Below are 19,692 nucleotides of genomic sequence, written 5' to 3'. Positions count from 1 at the left end.
GTTGCAGAACGCGGCAAGAAAACATATAGCAGGCGAACGCAAACTATTTCTCGCTTGAAAACTTTGCTCACATTTTCAGGTAAAAAGTATGGCATTCTAAAAGTTACTTATATTTTAAAACAAATTAATTTGGTCTAATGTGACTCCCAGCACTAAGATACTTACTTGCACTTTCAGGAAATCTGACCGCTGCTAAAATAGCAACGTTTCATCACCAATAAGTCTTTGTTAATGATGTCAGCGGAAAATACACGGCCTCAGCACCCGAAAAGACTTTCACATTAGGTGAGATATTGGGGGGAAAGACTTGGCCCCGAGTTTCTCCTATGTTAAGTCACGGCACTTGTTACATGATTTTCTGTCGAAGCAGAATAATTACTAATATTGCCTGTACACCAAATAAACAGCAATAAGTTTCATAGAAAAGTTACAATCTTCTTCAAGTGAAAACCTTTTGATTAAGTTTTTAAATCATTGGTTTATTTTTGAAAATAGTAATGTTATTATAATTATACTAATGCTCTTTTGTCTTTTTGTCTTTTGTCTCCCTGACTTTATCATTTGCTCTCCTTTGGGATATTATTTGACCTCTTCGTTGTATATGTTCCCTCCCTTGACTACCTCTGGAAATTAGGAAGCGCAGTCTGTGAGGCTAGCAACTTTTTAAGTTACATGTTTTTCAAGGTGACAGTGGAAAATCACCAGTCTAACCACACGGCTGCAGCTGTTCCTATTTTTGACTTATCTTAGCGCGATTTGTGAATATCTCAAGGTTGCGCATCCACACATTTTCTTGGGCCACCTTTTCCACACTACTCATTGACTTACAATTAAATGAGTTTTAATTCTCGACTACAAAAAAAACAGAACAGCTTTTTCTAGCGTTAGCAGGGGAGGGTTCTTTCAATCAACCACTCATTCAAACATTAATAATAAGCACCTGCGTTAATCCTGTTACCACATACTGCTTTCTCATTGTATACACTCATTTCAGGAAAACTGTACCCAACGTAATACATGGTGTTGAAATTCACACTTACCTTTCTTACTTCTTTGCTAATAGTTTAATTATCCACATTAAAAAACGATTGATGTGATAAACAATCATATTTTTGTATGTGCTTCTTTCAGTTCACCTCCGTCAATGTTTTCGCTTCGATTTCCCTCATAACACTGATCGTAATGTTCTTTTGTTCAAATCTCGCAAGATTTGACTGTTATGTCGTTTCCTTTAATATCTTTTTAGTTTCCTGCTTTTCAAACACTTTCACATCCATTTTCTCATTTGTACCACTGCTCGCGTATACATCAACAACAAAACCCTGATGTTAAACAAAGTAAGTGAACCTTAAGCGTCATTATTTCTTTCTTTTAAAACAAGACGGAATGCAACATATTGATTCGATCTGCGCAAAGCGTAGTGAACATCTTGCGGTCACATTTTTCATGCAGTGCATTTTTTTCGATTGCATTCCCTTCCAGACCATGTGAATGCAACAGCAGCAACCATTTCCTTTCTGAAGTCCTGCTCTCATGTTCAACTGCACTCAGGTAATAACACCAATATTACCTCCAATCATTCCTCAGGATTGATGCACACCTTAATTCCGATTTTCCTTTCCTTATGAATTCAATGATTTCCTCCTTGCAAATTCCTGCTACCACAGGGTAAACCTCTAACTAGCCAAGTTGAAAAATGGCTGCCATGTTTGTGCTGTAATCCAATGCAATGTAAGCTAGGTTAATGCAGCCCAAAATGGCTGCTACGTTACGTGACAATATATACGTCCTTTTTCCTAACCCCTCGCATCTATCCACGAGAGTGTAACAGCTCCTTCTGCACATTCTGCGTGGCTCATGCACGATCCACTTGCACTGTCCTCGGTCTTCGTCCGGTGTTCCTCTTGCCGACACGGAACCGCAGGGTTTCCTTCCAGGACTGCCTCTGCTTCAGTGTCCACCAAGTCTCACACAGCTATGTCACCGTTGGTGGTCGGCAAGCCTGCCACAGGCAAAGTTACCACTGATCCTCCATGTAGAGGGCTCGCTCACCGCTAGTCGCCAAAATGAAGCATAAATGGAGACAGGCAAATTCAAGCCCTGTAAGCCTTTATTCTACTAAGACCCCACAGCCAACAACATGGCCTCCCCTCAGCTGTCTTCAGTCTCAACTGGCCCCCGTTCCAGGTTCCAACCTGGAACTACATCTAAGAAACTACACAGTTCTAGGTAACTGGAAATCCTGGCCCCTGTCACTTCAAATCGCATAATTGTCTACCCTTCATTTTATTTGATAGGAGATATTTATAACACACATGAAATGAGTACCGGGCAAAGTAAACTGCATCTGGGCACAGATAATAGTTACATACATACAAGGAAAAGTAAGAAGAAATAGTGTACTAGGATACGTAGGTTTTAATGCATGCTTGGTGGTATTTTCTAGGAGTATGGATATGGAAGATGAGGGCAGAAGCTCACTGGATTTTCATTTCTTGTTAGACTTTGCCTTGTGACAATTGTAATTGAATTGTCACAATAATTGGCCATGCAGAGACTTCCGAGCTCTGACACGACTGTTGCGTGTTGCTGATTTAGTGTCTGTAACCATTTTGGCCCAGTCTTCACTCCTTCTTGCTTGAAGAAATATCTATAGAATAGTAGTGTCAACTTGAAATATTTACACTTTTCCTTGTGTGGTTAGAGACTACAGCCTTTGACTCGTTGAAACACTGCTCTGAGTCTGCGGATGTGTTGATCTTTGGACTGAGTACACCAAGATGTCATTGCTGACATCGAGTAACACTTCCAAGCTGACAAGATCTCCTCAAATGGTGTTTTGAAACATTGAGGGGATGCCAAAATCAAACCTCTAGAACTTTCTTAGTTTGATGTTTTGCAAATAAATTGTGATGGCTGTTCAGTTCCTCTCAAGTTTGAGCTGATGGTAACCCATCTTGAGGTCAAGTTTGGAGATGTATTTTGCGCTGGATAAGTCTGCCAAAATCAAGTCTCTTAGACCGTCTTAATCTGATGTTGGGCAAATACATTGTGATGCTGTTGAGTTCCTCTCAAGTTTGAACTGATGTTAGCCCACCTTGGGGTCAAGTTTGGATAAGTGTATTGCACTGGTTGAATCTCCCATAAAACCTTCTATGATTGGAGGTAAGTGCAGTTCTCTTTTGTTGTACCTTTTTGATAGCTTCATGTCGAGACTGTCACCTGCCTGTATTGTGATCTTTTTCATGCGCAGTTACCAGTAGGGAAAGCCCAGAGACCTTTTCAATGACCCCTGCTTGCCTTGAGTTCTTCCTCTACCTTGTGGAATGTGACTCTTTTGTGCCAAAGACTGCATGGCTGAATTGAATGATAGATCTGGAGCCTGAATGGTATACTACTTGCTAGGCATACTATGACAGTGAACAGTGATTGACTATGATTCACTTGAAAGGAGCACTGATTAATGCTAGATCACTCCGGGCCCATGCCCTAGACATTGCTGACCTGATTAAAACAAATTACCTAGACATCCTTGCTATCAGGGAAACCTGGTTTCATGCAGCCTCAGGCCCTGCCATCTCCCTGGCCATCCCAGAACGTTACACGATCTACAGGAAAGATAGGCCTACTGCCAAAGGAGGAGATGTAGCTGCCAAAAACACCTTCAACCTAAGAATATCTGCATAACACATTTTCCCTTCAGGGGAAGAATTTACCGTGAAAATTGCCCTCACCTACACTTGTACCCTTACCGTCCACATTGTCTACAGACCCCCAGGCCTCACATCCTACTTTGAAGACAACATTACTTCCCTCCTGGCCTCTAACATTGAACCATTCTCCAAAACAATCATCCTGGGTGACTTCAACCTAGATCTGAATGACCCCTTCGACACCCAAGCAGGCCTCCTTGCCAACTCAATGACAGCCCAAGGATTCACACTCCGCATCTCCCTCCTGACTCATGAAAAAGGACTTTAGATTGGCTTGCAGACAATAACTGAGTCACAGATATTCTAGCTAACACCCCTTGCCCCTGGTCAGACCACAACACTATACTCTTCTCTCAGCCATAACCACCAAACCGCCCAAACCTATCCTTCTCACTTCCTCATTGCCCTGAAGAAGTCAAAAACCATTCTAGCAGCCATCGATAAAGTAGCTCCATTAAGCGTCAGGAAAGCGAAACCAATAGCGCACGCCAATTCCTGGTACTCAACAGACTTACAATCCTTACCCGCAGCCAAAAGATCAGCTGAATCTACCTGGAAAAAAACATCCTCAACAGCAAATAGGGCCCAATTCCATGCCCTTCCCAATAAATATAAGGAAGCAACCATTAAAGCCAAAGGGGACGCCTATAACCAGAGAGTCAAGAATGCCCAATCCAGTTCCAGAGAACTGTTCACCATACTCTGCGTATCAACTGTCCGCCTGCCCTTACCCCGGACCTTTGCATTAAGGATCAGCAAAAGTGTTCAAACATTCAAAATGTACTGGCTGACAAAATCACTCCCCTTACGATTAAAATTAAAGTAAAAAAAAACGAAACTTAACCATGACTCCCCCCTAGTAGATGCCCCCACTACAGGGATGCAAATCTCACACAAATTTGCCTTTACACCTTTAACGACAAAAGAAACGATCAAAATCATCAAAACCTTGAAACCAACAAGGTGCAAAGGTGACCCTTACCCTGTCACTTTCATTAAAGAAGGTGCCAATGAGCTGGCACCCTTCATCACCACACTCATCAACAGCCATTTGCCACTAGCAAAGTACCGGACGACCTAAAAGAAGCCTGGGTACTAACTCCGCTAAAAAAACACGTTGGACCCAAACATTCCAACTAACTTTTGACCCATCACCACAGTACCATTTCTACTAAAAATGCTAGACCGCGTAGCCTATCTTCAGATCAAACATTTCATGGAATTGAACACTCTACTAGGCCTTAGACAGTATGGATTCCGATCCGGCCATGTAATGGAAACAGCACTTCTGGATTTAAAAAAACAAATGGACCAGATTAAGGACAAAAGGGACCTCTGTATCCTCCTTCTGCTTGACTTATCTGCAGCATTTGATTTGGTAAAACACAAAATCTTATGCAGCCACCTAGCAACGGCAGCTCATTTCTCCCCTGAAGCCATAAAATGGATTGAATGATTTCTCTCCAATCGCTTTGCGAGGGTCTTTTCTGCCTCCTCAGCAGCCACCCCAGCACTAGTCTCCTGCAGCGTACCTCAATGATCCTGTGTGTCGCCTACATTATATAATGCCTTTACCAAACAACTATTTGACAAACTAGACAAATTGGGTGCCACATATACCAATTACGTGGACGACACATATACTCTTACCTATCACAGGCTCTTATGACATCTCAAATGCTCTCAACAAAATGTACCTCACATCCACAGGCCTGGATGGTGCAAAACGAGTTATGCCTCAATGATGAGAAAACGGAATTACTCATCATTGGGAGCATATCCAAACTAAACAATCTACCGAAAGTCTACAAATCTGGGACTTTTGATCATTTAACTCATTGAATGTTCGAGAGTGTGAGTCTGTGGGGTCTCATTCACTGGGCTTTGTGATAGGCTGCTAAGAGCTAACCCTGCCCCAATTCTCATTGTAATGAAGTCATTGTTAACTGGAACTAATTTGGCCATGGGTCCCTGGGCCAAGTGTGCAAAGACCCAGGCTGCCACTTTAGAAGCTGGCATCTCCATCCTGAAGGCCGTCTGATTTTAAAATAATTCCCTCATTGCACTGTCTGTCTCTTTGGAGTGCTATTTGTCAATGCTTGGGGACAGAATTTTTATTTCATCTGGCTTGGGATAAGCGGTGGTTTGTGGGCCGCGCAGCTATGCACCTATGGGTTTTGTGTTGTAGATGTTTGTGGGCTGTGATTGGGATCTGGGAATGTGCATGTCCTCAAACCTGTGAACAAAGAAGCATGTCTGGTTCCTTCTAAGGGGTCATTTTTTCATGTTTATGCGGAGGCAAGGAAGCGGGGAGAGGCAATCAGAGGGCACCATATGCTGTCATTGTGCTGATATCACATAGCAGGCGGTTTCTCCGGCCATAAGGATATCTCGTTCCTCACCACCATGCCTCAAGAATTTGAACCTGACATACACCCCTCTGCTAGTTTTTTAAATCTGATTGGTTTATGGGATGATTGAGCCAGTAGAGCTTTAGATGCAATAGGCTCTTTCCTAGACCGGTCTCTCCATTGCATTCTCCATGGCAACAGCACCAGAGTCATAATCAAACACCGTCTTGAGTATTTTCATTGATGATATGCACGGTTCTCTGTGGATTTTCCATACATCGTTGAAGATGTGCAACCCTTTAAGAACTGAGCCGTGATCTCATCATTAGCATCTCCCAGTGTGTATGATTGGGCGAGGTGGCAAAGCCTGGCATGGTAAATGTCTAGTTATTTGCCTAAACGTTGTTTGGCTTGTCTCCTGTTAAATCGCTCAGAGCCCGGGTTCACTTGTGGATGCAAATGTGAGGTTTGGGCTGCTGTAGTGGCAGTGTAGACATCATCCATGCCATGCTTAGCAGTGATTTGAAAGGTTCATGCACTTCTGAGATGGAGATCACTGATTGTTTAACCTCATGATATGTGTCCAACATAGTTTTAAAGTAGTGATCCAGGCGTTGAAGCCAGAGCACCCTCTGCTGTCCATGTGACGACACCCACAACACTAGGTCAAATTGTGGGAGTAGGGGAACAGTGAGGCCAGCAGTATGATGCCGGGTCCCCACTGCAGAGGCCACATTCTTTACTGCTGTGCTCTCCCTCACCCTTTTACCAAGAAAAGAGACATTAATATTATTAGGGTATTGGGTATTAGGGTATTGAGCGTGGACCTAGCTTCGGGAAGCAACAGAGTGCCTTACAATCATAGGGGGAAGAACACAGTGAGGGAAGCAGAGACTAAAAGGAGCAGGGAGCTGACGGGAGGGGGAGGGTGGGCAATTGGCAGCAAGTGATCTACAAGCGCTTTGGGTTAAATAACACATCATTATCATTATTATCATTACAAGCAACCAGTGGAGCACCGGCCACTCAGGTGGGGTGGGGAGTGGAAGGCGTGGTCTATTCTGAAGCGTCAGCAGAGATCTATACTTAGGCACTAGGGTAGGAATCTATGCACTTTGATCCTGCGTGATTTAAGCAGCGAGCTACGAAGGTGTTTCAAATACTGCTGCTCACAAATTTGTATTTTAAATTAAAACATTTTTTATGAATTTCGATTTTTCTAAAACCTCCTTCCGCCCCTTTTAACTCTTACTGCGACCGACCATGTATTTTTGGGGACACTTTTTACACTGGATAAAAAATCGGTGAGTTTTTGGACATTTCCATTAATCCTTCCCAGCTCCCTTGGCAAGGCCCTGTCTTCCTTTGCTTGGCCACTTGTGTCATCAATCACTTTCTACGTGTCCATGTATTCGGCATTTGGAGAGCGCGGCTTCATAAGACTGGGGCAGAGACACAAACGGAGACTGCGTGGGGGCAAAGCCAGTTTGTCAGGGCCTTAAGAAATGTCGGCAATTCTGGGGGTTTTCTTACAAGAGAGTTCCACACCTTAACCACTTGATATAAGAATCTTCTGTCAGATTCTCTGGATCGACGTATTCACCAAAGTCATATTCATTGATGAAGGGACACCATGAAAAGGGATTGTCCAGGATAGAAGGGAACAAAGGAATCCTTCTGAATACAGCATAGCTAGAGGTAAAGCTTTAAATTAGATCTAGCCATAACAGGCAGCCATTGCCGTCTTTGTAATAACGTCAAGTGCGCTGGGTGTAAAAGCAGCCATCTTAGGGTGTGGCAGAATGAGGGAGGATTCATCTGTGGACTTCCAGCTCATCGCCAGGCATAAGAGATAGGAGTTGAGCAAGCTGTCCAGTCATTGCTCTCCCACTCGGGTACTAGAGACGCGCAATTTATTTCTCAATCAGCGACATTCACGCATCGCAGCTCATGTGGACATGCATGGGTGGGTGTTAGCACCTACACTGCTCCTAATTGGTGCAAGGCCAATTGGTGTGTTGGTGCACAGCCTTTTTCTGAGGAAAACACTTGTTCACTATTTTTGAAAACACCATTTTTATTTCCTACGTGTATGACTTATTAAACTATTTTGCATGCATTGTTTTGACTAATTTCTCACTTTTTGTACCCGATGTATGCGCAAGAGCATTGTGCGTGAGCATTTTCCAGATGCGCACTATTAAGGATTCCCATATCTTTTTCTCACACGGTTGAGGGATGCACATGTGCATTCTTCATGTTTCCTGTGCAAAAACGATTCTGAGACTCGTACCACATATCTGAAAATACAGTTGTGTAATTGATCACAACAGAGCAAGAACTGCCACCAAAATATACAAACACAAATTAATATGGAATTAAAAACAATTCAGTGAGCTGAAAATGAATGATCTGTAACATTCACACTTCTCAGCAGCAAGGGAACCTGAATCATAATATGAATTTGAAGGTAAAATATAGGGAATAAATCAATGGTTTATTGTATCAACACTAATAGTTTGTACAAGTGTACATAAAATACATCATCACTGTTTCAAGCTGAGCCATCATGTTGGAAAGGTAAATGTTCCTGGGCGAGGTCCACAATACCCAAATACTCTGAATATATCAAAAAATAAAATCACTTACAATTAGAGCTGTGTCTTAGTGGAGACCAGGAGTGTGTTATGCATGTTGAGGCCATGAATTCTGAAATTTGGTCCAGAGCCACATCCCACAGTGGGGATCCCCAGTAGGTTTTGGCTGGATGAGCTGTTGGTGGTTGGTGAGATATATTTGGGTGTTTTATAGACACAGCCAGTGTGAGACAGATGGTAAGGGAGTGATTCAGGTGACTGCGGGGAGCCTGAGTAGTGGCTTCAGGGCTGCAGTAGTTACGTGCCAGGTTGGAGCCAATGCTTCACTATTGCAGCTTTCAAAGAACACAAAGGTGTGTTTTCCAGACTAGTTCCTGGAACTGAATTTGAAAGGGTGCATAAATGCATGTGGACAAACATTAGGTAATTCAGCATACAATGTAGTCATGTTTCCACTGGTATATAAAGGACCTCCCGCCACCTCAGGAGAGAGCATGAAATCTGCATGAGTGAATGCACACTGCAACAGACCTCTCCAACTCATCAGTAAAGGTAGGAGTCGTACAGCACATCCAATCAACAATTAGGAAATGGATCTGTGTATGCTTTTGTTTCATATTGTGTGTGTGTTTGTCAACCTAGTTGTGTGCATATATGTGTGTGTGGCTGTGAGTGCATGCACATCTTTCAGTTACATTTTAGGTTTATATTGCTGTGTGTTTGTGTTTTTGGTTTTGTACTTATTTAGTAATATGGATGATATTTCTAAAAGGGATGCCATACAGAGGATACATTCCAGATACCAGAGGCAGTCTCGAGATAGGGTGCCCTAACAGATGACAGTGGTTGCATGGTTGAGAGTGAACCAGGAGGTGTAAGGGTAATGAAATAAAAAGTGACTCAGGAACAGTGCACGAATAAGATATACATTTAGGGTCTCCTGCCAGTATTTAAACAGGTGCACTTTACATTCATACATACATGAGACACTTCCAGGAAAGGCAGGCTGGGTGGTCAGTTGAGGAGGCTATAATGGGGTTTGAGGACATCCATCACTAGCTATCAATCGAGAAACTCCGGGAAGGCAGCTGAGAAGGGATATAGAGGGAGAATAGGGATACCTCTTCACTGGAGGGCAAGTGGACCTTGAGGCTGGCCTTGAGCAGTTCCACTGAATTGCTTTGATGTTAGGATGGGAGCATTCCAGTGGGGGGGTTACGGGCTGGGCTGGTAAAGAGACGAAGGAGACGTGGGAGGTGGCTCCGGATGGGTGAGGAACAGATATGTTGTTACGTGATGGGATCACAGAGTCTGAGAAGAGGCCGAGAGAGAGAGACGCAATTGGGGGCAAACCCTTGAATTGCTGCATCTGGTAAAGTTGAGAACTTTTTTAAGGTACGTAAAGGAGGGAAGGACAATGAGTATGCTGTGGCAGTAGTCATGTTTGCAGAACACCACAGCAGGGACTAGAGATTTTGGTGGGTGAGATGGGGTGGATCTTCCTGATGTTTACAAAGGTTAATTCTGGTTCCAGTGGTACTGACAATTATAAAATGAAGAGGACCACAGGTTGCGAGCTGTGGGAGACAAAATGGGGAGGGGGGGGAACGGTATAGGATATGGGAGAGTGGGCTTTTCAATGGAGGCCGGGAGAAAAATCAATGTTTACGCTGACTGATGCTGAACTCAAGGAGTTTTGCATTATGCAGTGTATGGCTATCCTAGGATGGATGACAGAGCGGCCCCCGGTCATGTGTAACTAGATCGCGAAAGTGAAGGTGGGAAAGGAAGAAAGATTGGGGTATGGTCAGCTAAGACATGGCAATGAGAGCTGAATGATGAGATGAGTTTGGTGAGAGAGCAGGTGTAAAGTGTGAAGAAGACTAGGTCCTGGACTGAACCACACTCGAGCAACACTTCACAACACTCACAGCATGCTGTGTTAATGGGAGTCTTGATGTGGCCAATGGTTCTAAATGACACTGTGAACAACTTTGAAAAGGGCGTCTTGAATACCTTTCCAATGAGGGCTTGACAAGCTTTGCTAGGAGCGAAGCAGAGAAGATGGTCACAAGCGTGAAGCATTGTGTTGTTTGAATCGAGGTTCTAAGGTGACTCAATGGTCTGAAACGAGGATAAAGTCCTCTGTGAAGTTTGCTGAACACCAGTAGTTCTGCACAGAGCTCTTAGCTCTATTCTGCACTCCCTTCACAGAAGTAACTGTGCTGAAACTCCAACTGAGTACTTAGGTATGCTGCTCTCCGGTAACATCTAAAGTTCTTACTGAGATGGCCATTAAGTTCCTGAAATACAGTATGGGTTATCTTTCTCTCTCTCCACTAAATGGATGTCTTAAAACAATATGTATTTGGACTTTAGCCATGTGCCCAAGGCATGGTTTGCTCCTTTCATGTCCTGAGGCTAAACTGTGTAAATTGTTTCCTGAGTATGTTTGCGGGATTGACCAATTACTGACGTCTCGGAAAAAGGATAGAATCTATCTTTTGCTATGATATTTTGTAGCACGTTGTTTATTTTCCCAGGGTGTATATGCCCGATGGGCTGTTAGCTCTATGACAAATGCCATAAACAGAGCCATTTTAGTCCTTGTGCCAGTTTGCACTGTCAACATTGCAAAAATGTCTGTACTATCGCCTCTGTTTGCTGTCAACTATGACCCACAAAGATTTATGTACAGAGCAGCTTGGGATGGAACCTACCTCGTCCCATTATTTCCTCACTGGGCAGGTGCAGGGCGGCCCGAGATAGCATCTACTTCATACTTTTAGATCCTCGCTAGGCATTTAGATGTTCTTTCAACAGAGAGACTGCTTCGCACACCTTTTGGCTTCTTCTATAGATGTGCTGAGGACCCGGTTTTGATGAAGGTGTGATTTAGGCGCAATTACAGAAACGTGAATTATGTATTGTTTCAACTATTTCAATGGTTGAATCAAAATAGGAATTTTTTCAAAAGATGTGTATGGGCCTCATTAGGGGTCCGAGGGAATTCTGCCGGTGATACCGGCGGTTTGCCATCAGACCTGAAAAAAATTACTGGCGCCTGTAATTTTGTTAGTCCCCATTCCCATGGAATCCCATAGGACTCCATGGGAATGGGGACACAGGAGCACCGGCACCGTTAGCAACGGTGCCGGTGCTTCTGTGGGAACTCTGCAAGCAGGTGGCGTCCCATCTTACAGGCACTATTGTTTCCGGACCGGCACTATTGTAATGAGGCCCTATGTCTTTTTCTGTTAGTTGAGCAACAGTTTGTGTGCACTGCCTCTTTGCCTCTTTTCAACATTGATTTCCACATTATACCCACGGTGCCCACCAACTATAGACCCATAACTACGGTTCCATTCCTCTTGAAAATTCTTGATAAAATAGCGTATAACCAAGTCTAAGCACACTTGGAACAAAACCAACTCTTGGGCACTAGACAATCGGGCTTCTGGCCCAATCACAGTATGGAAACAGCCCTCCTGGATCTCAAAATCCAAATGGACACTATCAGAGACTCAGGTAAACTCAGCATCCTACTCCTATTAGACCACTCGGCAGCGTTCGATTTGGTGGACCACAATAAACTCTGCAACGCTAGCCAAAGATTTCAGCTTTTCCAAGAATGCCACTACATGGATCAAATCCTTCCTGGTGGAACAGACTTCTAGAGTGTCCATAGGTAAAGAAGTTGCTGACCCTATACCAGTCCCCATTGGCGTTCCACAAGGGTCCTGCCTATCACCCACACTCTACAATGCCTATCCCAACTCCTATTTGCAGCACTGGATAACATGGGTGTCATCTACACCAATTTTGCAGATGACACCCAGATCCTCATCCCTTTATCAGTGAACTACCTCCAAAACACATCAAACATAAACAAAATCTATTCCATAATCAAAAACTGGCTGACCTTAACTGTGTCCTAACGATGACAAGACAGAGATTCTCATCTTGGGTTCACAGCCCAAAATAAAAGTTCTTCATTCCGACCATGCGACCATCAATCTAGATGGCACCATCATCCCATTACTGGAAAATGTTAAAACTCTAGGAGTCTACCTGGACTCCAACCTCACACTAACAAAACATATTAGCACTCTCGCATCATCCTCATCCTACACCTCTAAACTCATCTCCCTCAGCCGCCAATTCCTGACACCGACTAACTGCATTGCACTGACCAGGGCCCTGATATTATCAAGACTTGATTACTGCAATGTACTCTTCCTAGGGGCCACAACCACCAACCTTAATAAACTGCAGTTGATACAACATAAAGCCTTGAGAGCTGCGCTTGGAATAAGAAAAAGCACCCATTTACCTAAACCAGGTAATTTCCCAAAAAAACAATATCAGAATCCTAAGATCCAACAACCAGTCACTTTTGGCATTACTGCGATTTAAGAAGACAAGTGCAGGGGGCACTAGTTTCCAAAATCTAGTCCCTAAACATTGGAACTCACTTCCACTCGCTATCAAAAATCAGGAAACCCTTTCGGGTTTTAAAAAACTGCTGAAAACCTGGTTATTCAACCAAGATCAATAACATAACCAGTTCAACACCCTGTAAATATGTATAATTTGTACTATTTTCCTTTTCGTTTTATATCCTGCTCTGTTATATTTTATTGTGTGCCTCCATCTCTACACTTTGTTCCACTGCTAGTGATACGTTGGCACCCAGATGGCCCACTAATTGTACGCACTTCTTTAAGTTGTCTGTATCCTCGCCGTGATACCCAAGGGTCTGGGCGAGTAATAAATGTAATAAAATAAATAAAATTGTGCTTGCTGACTAAATTCTTGGCACACATTGCATTACCGTCAGAATTTTAATTGAAGTTTCCTGTAATTAATTGTGCAAATATTGTCTGCAATATTATGGGTGAGGAAAGGTGCCATTCTTTGCTAGAGCAAACAAATGCAGTGGAACGACAGAGGTGTGAAACGGTCAGATTTGCCATGGTGCTTATAATATGTGGCATCGGCAAGGGAACAGTGGAGTGGAAAGGAAATATCAGTATTTGCAGCAACTTTCTATTATGGAAATTCATGAGGATGAAGAGGAAAAGCAACACAGCAATGTCTCTCCAACCAGCAACATATCCTTGGTGAATAGGGAAATATCCTGTAAGCGCCATGAGGAGGTCCCCTGACTGATCTGGGGACATCTAATGGAGTGACTAAGAGGACTCAGTCAGTCAGTGCGGGAGTTTGGAGGCAGGGCGCTGGAGCTTGGGCAAAAGCAGGTTTAGAGCCATTCGGTGGTGGGATCAGGAGGAGCCTGGGATCTGTAGGATAGATTCCAGAGAGTTGAGAAGGAATATAGTTAAACTGATACCAGAAACAAGTGAGATGGGTCTGGTGGCCAAGGTTGGTGAACATGAGGAGGTGGGAGGTGAACATCAGGAAGTGATACTTGAATATTAGGTCATGGTGGTTTTGTTGATTTGGGAGATGATAATTATCTGGATGTGGAAGGTGAGCCTGAGGAGTGGTCAAGAAGAGATTGAGAGAGAGTAGGGGATGATAAGGGGTTTGAAGAACTGGATTATCTGCAATGGAGAGATATTGGCCCTCATTCCGAGTTAGGACTACACCATGGAGTAAATAGCTCCATGGTTGGCAACCATGGAGCTATTTACTCCATGGAATACCGGCATGGTGAATGGAGTAATTTCCGGTCCATTCCAAGGTTGGATGGACCGGTAATTCCCCATTCACCATAGCCCTTCCCCATCCCCATTTCTGCCCCCATAGGGCTCAATGGGAATGGGGAAGGAGGTAATTACGGCACCGTAAATTACGGTGCCGTAATTTACTCCAAGGTCACTTTGCAGATCCGTAATTTACTCCTGCTAAAAGCAGGAGGTAAAGAGGGACCCGCAAAGGGAACTCGGAATACGGAGGTAAGGGATTACCGCCATCGGTGCCCTTACAGGCACCGGTAATCCCTTACCTCCAACCTCGGAATGACCCCCATTGAGAAAAACACAGAACTGGTGGAGTGCCCGTAGTACAGAAAGAGAAGGGGCTCAAAGTGACGAAGAAGAAGCCATGAATCTAAGAATACAAGGGCTCATATTCTGGGAGGAGGAGGTGCCCAGAAGGAGGAAACGGAAGGGCTCAAAGAGGTGAAGAAGGTGAACATCAGGGGTCATATTCTGGCAAGAGCAAGGTTCCACCAGAGGTAAAACAGGAGGGGTGGAAGAAGGAGGGGTAGTAAGAGAGCTGTCAATGAAAGGAGGAGAAATAATAAATAGGAGATTGACGTGCAAAAGAGGTGGTTCAGGCAGAGTCTGATCAGTGAGGTTGCAAAGTGCAAGTAGTAGACATTCCACCTACCTTTTCAGGCCTGCACCAGTGGCACACAAGAACTGGCCCTGCCTCACTGGCTGATTTGAGTGGAACTGGGTACTCTCAGGATACTGTCCCCATGTGCCCCACAAGTACAAAAGAACCTGAGCAGCTCTGCCAGATCTTGACAAGTAAGATACCCTCACAAGTAAGGAAGCACCTGATACTACGCAGCACAAAACCAACAAAAGAGTGGAAACACAGTGGTAGACCCTGAACTTTCCCAGGAGGCCACAGACCTTGGGCCAGGACTGTCATCAAGGCTAACCCAAGGAAGCACCATAAGGTCATCCTGGAGAAACCATCTTGAACTTTAAAGTTATTCAGGACTTTTAGTTGAGTTTGTGTTTTCCATTTGCCTTCTTCAGGCTGCCCGGTCTGGCTGAGTTATTCAAAAAGTTACTGACAGGGCGCTCTCATCGACGAGCAGCCTGTCGGGGAACTGCGCATGCGTTTACTGTGCATTGCGAAAACAGGAAGAGGAAGTGGACTGTGAGGTAAGGAGGGAGTTTGGGGAGGAGTAGGGGAGTGTATGTGTGTGTGTGTATGTTATCAGGAATGGAGGGTGGGTCAGGGGAATAGGAGTTGGGAGGTCGGGGCTAGCAGGATTGTCCGCATCCGATAGATGTCTGGGAATGGGGGAGGAGGCGCAGGGAGGCAACGAGTTTAGCAGGGGTGCCCCCTGCATTAGGGAACTGTAGGGTATGGTTGGGCCAGGAAGGTAAAAATTATTCCCTGCAGACATCGGACTCGGTCAACCGGCTTTCGATGAAATCGGCCTTCAGGAATCCACGTAGAATCAGGCTACCACTTAGTTGAGTTCACTCCTACACCATTTTATTATTTTACCAAGCCCTGTAAAAAGTCACCATTACATTTCTTGCACTTGGGTTACTGTGTCTGACCTTTTAACCTTATGGCCGTCACATGACAGAGCCCTAAAAAGGAAAACAAAAAGTAGAGTGGTAACAGGTCTAGAGTTAACATTTTCCAGATAGTGAAGGATTATCATTTGGACAGTGACAATTTTATGCTTCTGTTGGACTTGATACTGCAATTTCACCCTTGGTTATTGTCCTGTTTGCATTGTTCTTCGTGCTATAGGTTTTAGCCAAGCCTCAGTGGTAGTTTTTGGTTTCATTGTTAATCAGGTAATGAAGCATTTTTACACCAGGCCCACATTGCCCACATTGCTTCATTCTCTTCCTTAGCACTCTTCATGTGCAGCAGTAGCATATCTACAGTCACGCATGGACTACCATCTATGGCGGAGGCAGCTTGAGGGCCTGGAGAGGGGCACTGGCATTTTAAATGGTGTCTGGTAGGTGGTGAATATTTGCAATGTAGTGACAATAATATCTTCCCGAAGTTAGTGCCATCAACAGAGTGATAGTGAGGGAGCTCTAAGCAATATAGGGGGTGTTAGGAGGGGGCTTCCCTTCCAAGAACATCTTTCAAAGAAGGTTTAATTTGTTCATTTCACAGTAAATCCTTTGGCAAAAATGAGGTGAAAAGCCATACAATTTAGAACTGCTTCTCTAGGATATTACATGAACATATTCAATAGATGCTTGGTTACCATAATACACAGCAGCATTTTAGAACATATTATTCACACTTTCATCCACAATATGTGCAACATTGCCATTGTAAAACACGTTCACTGTACCGACAATGTATGTAAGCATTGCCACAATAAATCATTTTCATGAAGCTGCAGCCACAATATATGTTAGCATTACCACATCACTTTTGCGATGCTGCACTCAAAATATATGATTGTATGCCCACTGTCAATCATGTGGATATCGTACCAAAACATGCCAGCATTGGCAATGTAAAAAGCTTTTCAGAAGCTGCGCCCAAAATATATGCTAGCATTGTCACTGTGAATCATTTCCATGAAGCCGCATCCACAATATATTCCAAGATTACAAACTTATTGCATGCTTTTTAATACAGCACCTACAATAGACGCCAGCATTTCCACTGCAAACTAATGTATTGATTGTTGATGTGATATATGCCATAGTTATAACAGTAAATATCCACTTACTGGCAAACACACACATGCAGTTCAACACACATACACACAATCGCACTGCTGCACACAGTCAGACACCCACACAGAATCACACAAACATACCCACACACCCATGCACAAGCACACTTCAAACTCCAACTCACAAACCCACACGCCCACACACACACACACACACACACACACACAGACACACATACACACTGCATTAGAATTAAAATTACTTACACACATCTGCTGCTGCAGTATTTCCTGCGGTCAGGCCAGCAACAGGCTGCACCAGAGGGAAAGTTCAAGCAACCTGTAGATGCCAGTGTGCATCCCCTAAATGCTCCATCCACTGCCCCTAATGCTTTTGTTAGACATTGAGGCAAAAATAATTCAAATGTCCAGATTAGTAAATTGGTTTAAATCAGTAGTTGTTCATTCTGCTGTTCCTGCCACACAAGCATGTGTTTTGCGCTGCCTGTATGTCCTCAGAGCAGTAATGTTATGACATACTTTAGCAGTTTACTAGTGTAAAAAAGTAATTCATGGCTCCATCTTTGGTAGGAGGTTGATCAAATGAGCATCAGTGAATGGAGAAGCATATGCCGACAAAGTTATAGCTGTGTGTTGCCATTTTAATAAGCTCTGTTGCTCTGGCTGCATGAAAGATCAGGCGTATTTACAAATCCATCATAACGTAATTAATATTTGTCATTTTAACCTGACCACTGCCAACCGGCCAAGTAATCAAACAACTTGCCAGACAGCGACATATAATATAATTAGGACTGCAGGTATATGAAGACCTTGCTCCTCAGAACAGCAAAGGCACCAAATAGGAATAATACCGATCTAGGACGAGCAAGGATCTCATATAAAATCGCCCTGAAAAATGCCAAAGAAAAGTGGGAAGGTAAACGCTTGAAACAACTAGAAGAAGCAGCTAAAAAGCTTAACAAAAGAGACTTTTGGAAAATCGCCCTAGAGAGAAAAATTGAACGGGTTTGCTGTTCCCTTGGTCTGGACCGATCACTTTAAGAGGAACTTTGGTTGCAGAAATAATGAGTGGCTTAAACTTGAATTATAGCAGAATAACTCAACCCCTGCCTCATTTTCAGGTGAATGAAATAAAGGAAGCACTGTTTTCCATGCCTACCAGAAGGACTGAGGGCCCAGACCAGGTTTTGTTTGTTTGATTATTTGTTTTGTTCACTTATAATGCGCAGCAGACCCGAGGGTAAGAGGGCACAGCAGTACAGGATATGTGAAGCTTACAAAGGTTACAAAGGTACAAGTTACAATTTACAAAGTGTTAATAATATAAACAGGCCGAAGCAGTAATACAGTAAATTATATACAGGATATTTTACAGTAAATTATATACAGGATATTATTCAGTAATTGCCGGTAGTGTAACATCGGAATCGTAGTATGGGCAATAAAAAACAGAACAATTTACAGTATACAGGCTGTATCTGTAATAAAGACGAGTGGGTGGCAGGGGGGCACTGGCTAGCTGATCGATTGCTTCAAATGGTTGATGTAGTTGGATCTGAATTTAAGGTAGGATTTCTCAGCACGTATAGTGTGGGGCAGTGAATTCCATACTTGGGCCGCCCGGATGGGGAAGCTGGCGCCTCCGGCCTTGGTAATTTTGAATCTGGGAATGATGAGTGTATTGGCATTGGAGATTCTTGAGGGTCTGGAGGATCTTCGTTCTACAAATCTATCAGAGAGATAGGGAGGAGCTGCATTGTTCATGGCTTTATGTGTGAGGGAGGCAACTTTCAGTAAGATTTTGTCTTGGGAATTTTATCTTGGTGACAGATCGATTTAGACAGGAGCATCGAATATGCGTTCCTGTGTTCACCGAAATCTTTAACATGCTTGTAGCTAGAAGTGTATTTCCTGATAGTTGGAAAGAATCAATAATAATCCCCATTTTAAAAAAACAAGATACGATGGATCCCAGCTGTTACAGGCCAATCTCTCTGATCAACGCCACCACAAAATGGCTAGGCAGGGTCGATCGATATGCGCATTTATGAACTGGGTTAAAGAAAACAGCATATTGCCCCATGAGCAGTATGGGTTCAGGACATGAGTAGGCACAACTGATCAACTATTGAACCTTGGCCTGATCCTGGATAAGTACACCAAAGGATACGATTGCCAAGTCTATCTCGGGTCAATGGACCCCAAGCGTTCGACAGGGTCAACCGAGAACAATTGTGGAAAATGTTATAGCGGTCTGAAAGCAACAGTGAGGCTGGACAATGAGGGAAATGTTTATCCCCCTTTTGACATTTTATGTGGGTCAGGCAATGGTGCATCCTGGCCCCTTTATTGTTTAATCTTTATGTCCACAATTTAACTACAGAATTAAATACAATCACTAAGGATACACCAAATGTTGCAGGGAGAAACACCACTGTATCTCATGCCGACAATGCAGTTCTATTGGCGCACACTCCGCTTGCACTGCAGAAGCTAGTTAACGCTTATGTCAAATATATAAGCTGCAGGGACTTGCTAGTGAATACAAAGAAATCTCAAGTTATGCGTATCGGCAGGCAGGTAAAAGATCTCCCTCATATATTTCTATAGGACAAAAACTTGAATGGGTGACTAAA

At 43.6% G+C, this 19,692-nt stretch overlaps 1 protein-coding gene across 1 annotated transcript in view; it reads left to right on the top strand.

Annotated features, from left to right (window-relative positions):
* The first annotated feature begins 9,115 nt into the window (after window positions 1–9,115).
* The window catches only part of LOC138453090 (fucolectin-like), a 315,933-nt gene continuing 305,356 nt past the window's right edge, over window positions 9,116–19,692 (top strand). The window contains exon 1 of the mRNA XM_069605594.1: window positions 9,116–9,213. The gene's annotated coding sequence lies outside the window, so the exon portion shown is untranslated. The remainder of the gene's footprint in view (window positions 9,214–19,692) is intronic.

The sequence above is a fragment of the Ambystoma mexicanum genome, chromosome 4p, assembly GCF_040938575.1.
Source record: "Ambystoma mexicanum isolate Mex_15411 chromosome 4p, UKY_AmexF1_1, whole genome shotgun sequence".
Classification (NCBI taxonomy): domain Eukaryota; kingdom Metazoa; phylum Chordata; class Amphibia; order Caudata; family Ambystomatidae; genus Ambystoma; species Ambystoma mexicanum.
This window is presented reverse-complemented; position numbering and strand designations above follow the sequence as displayed.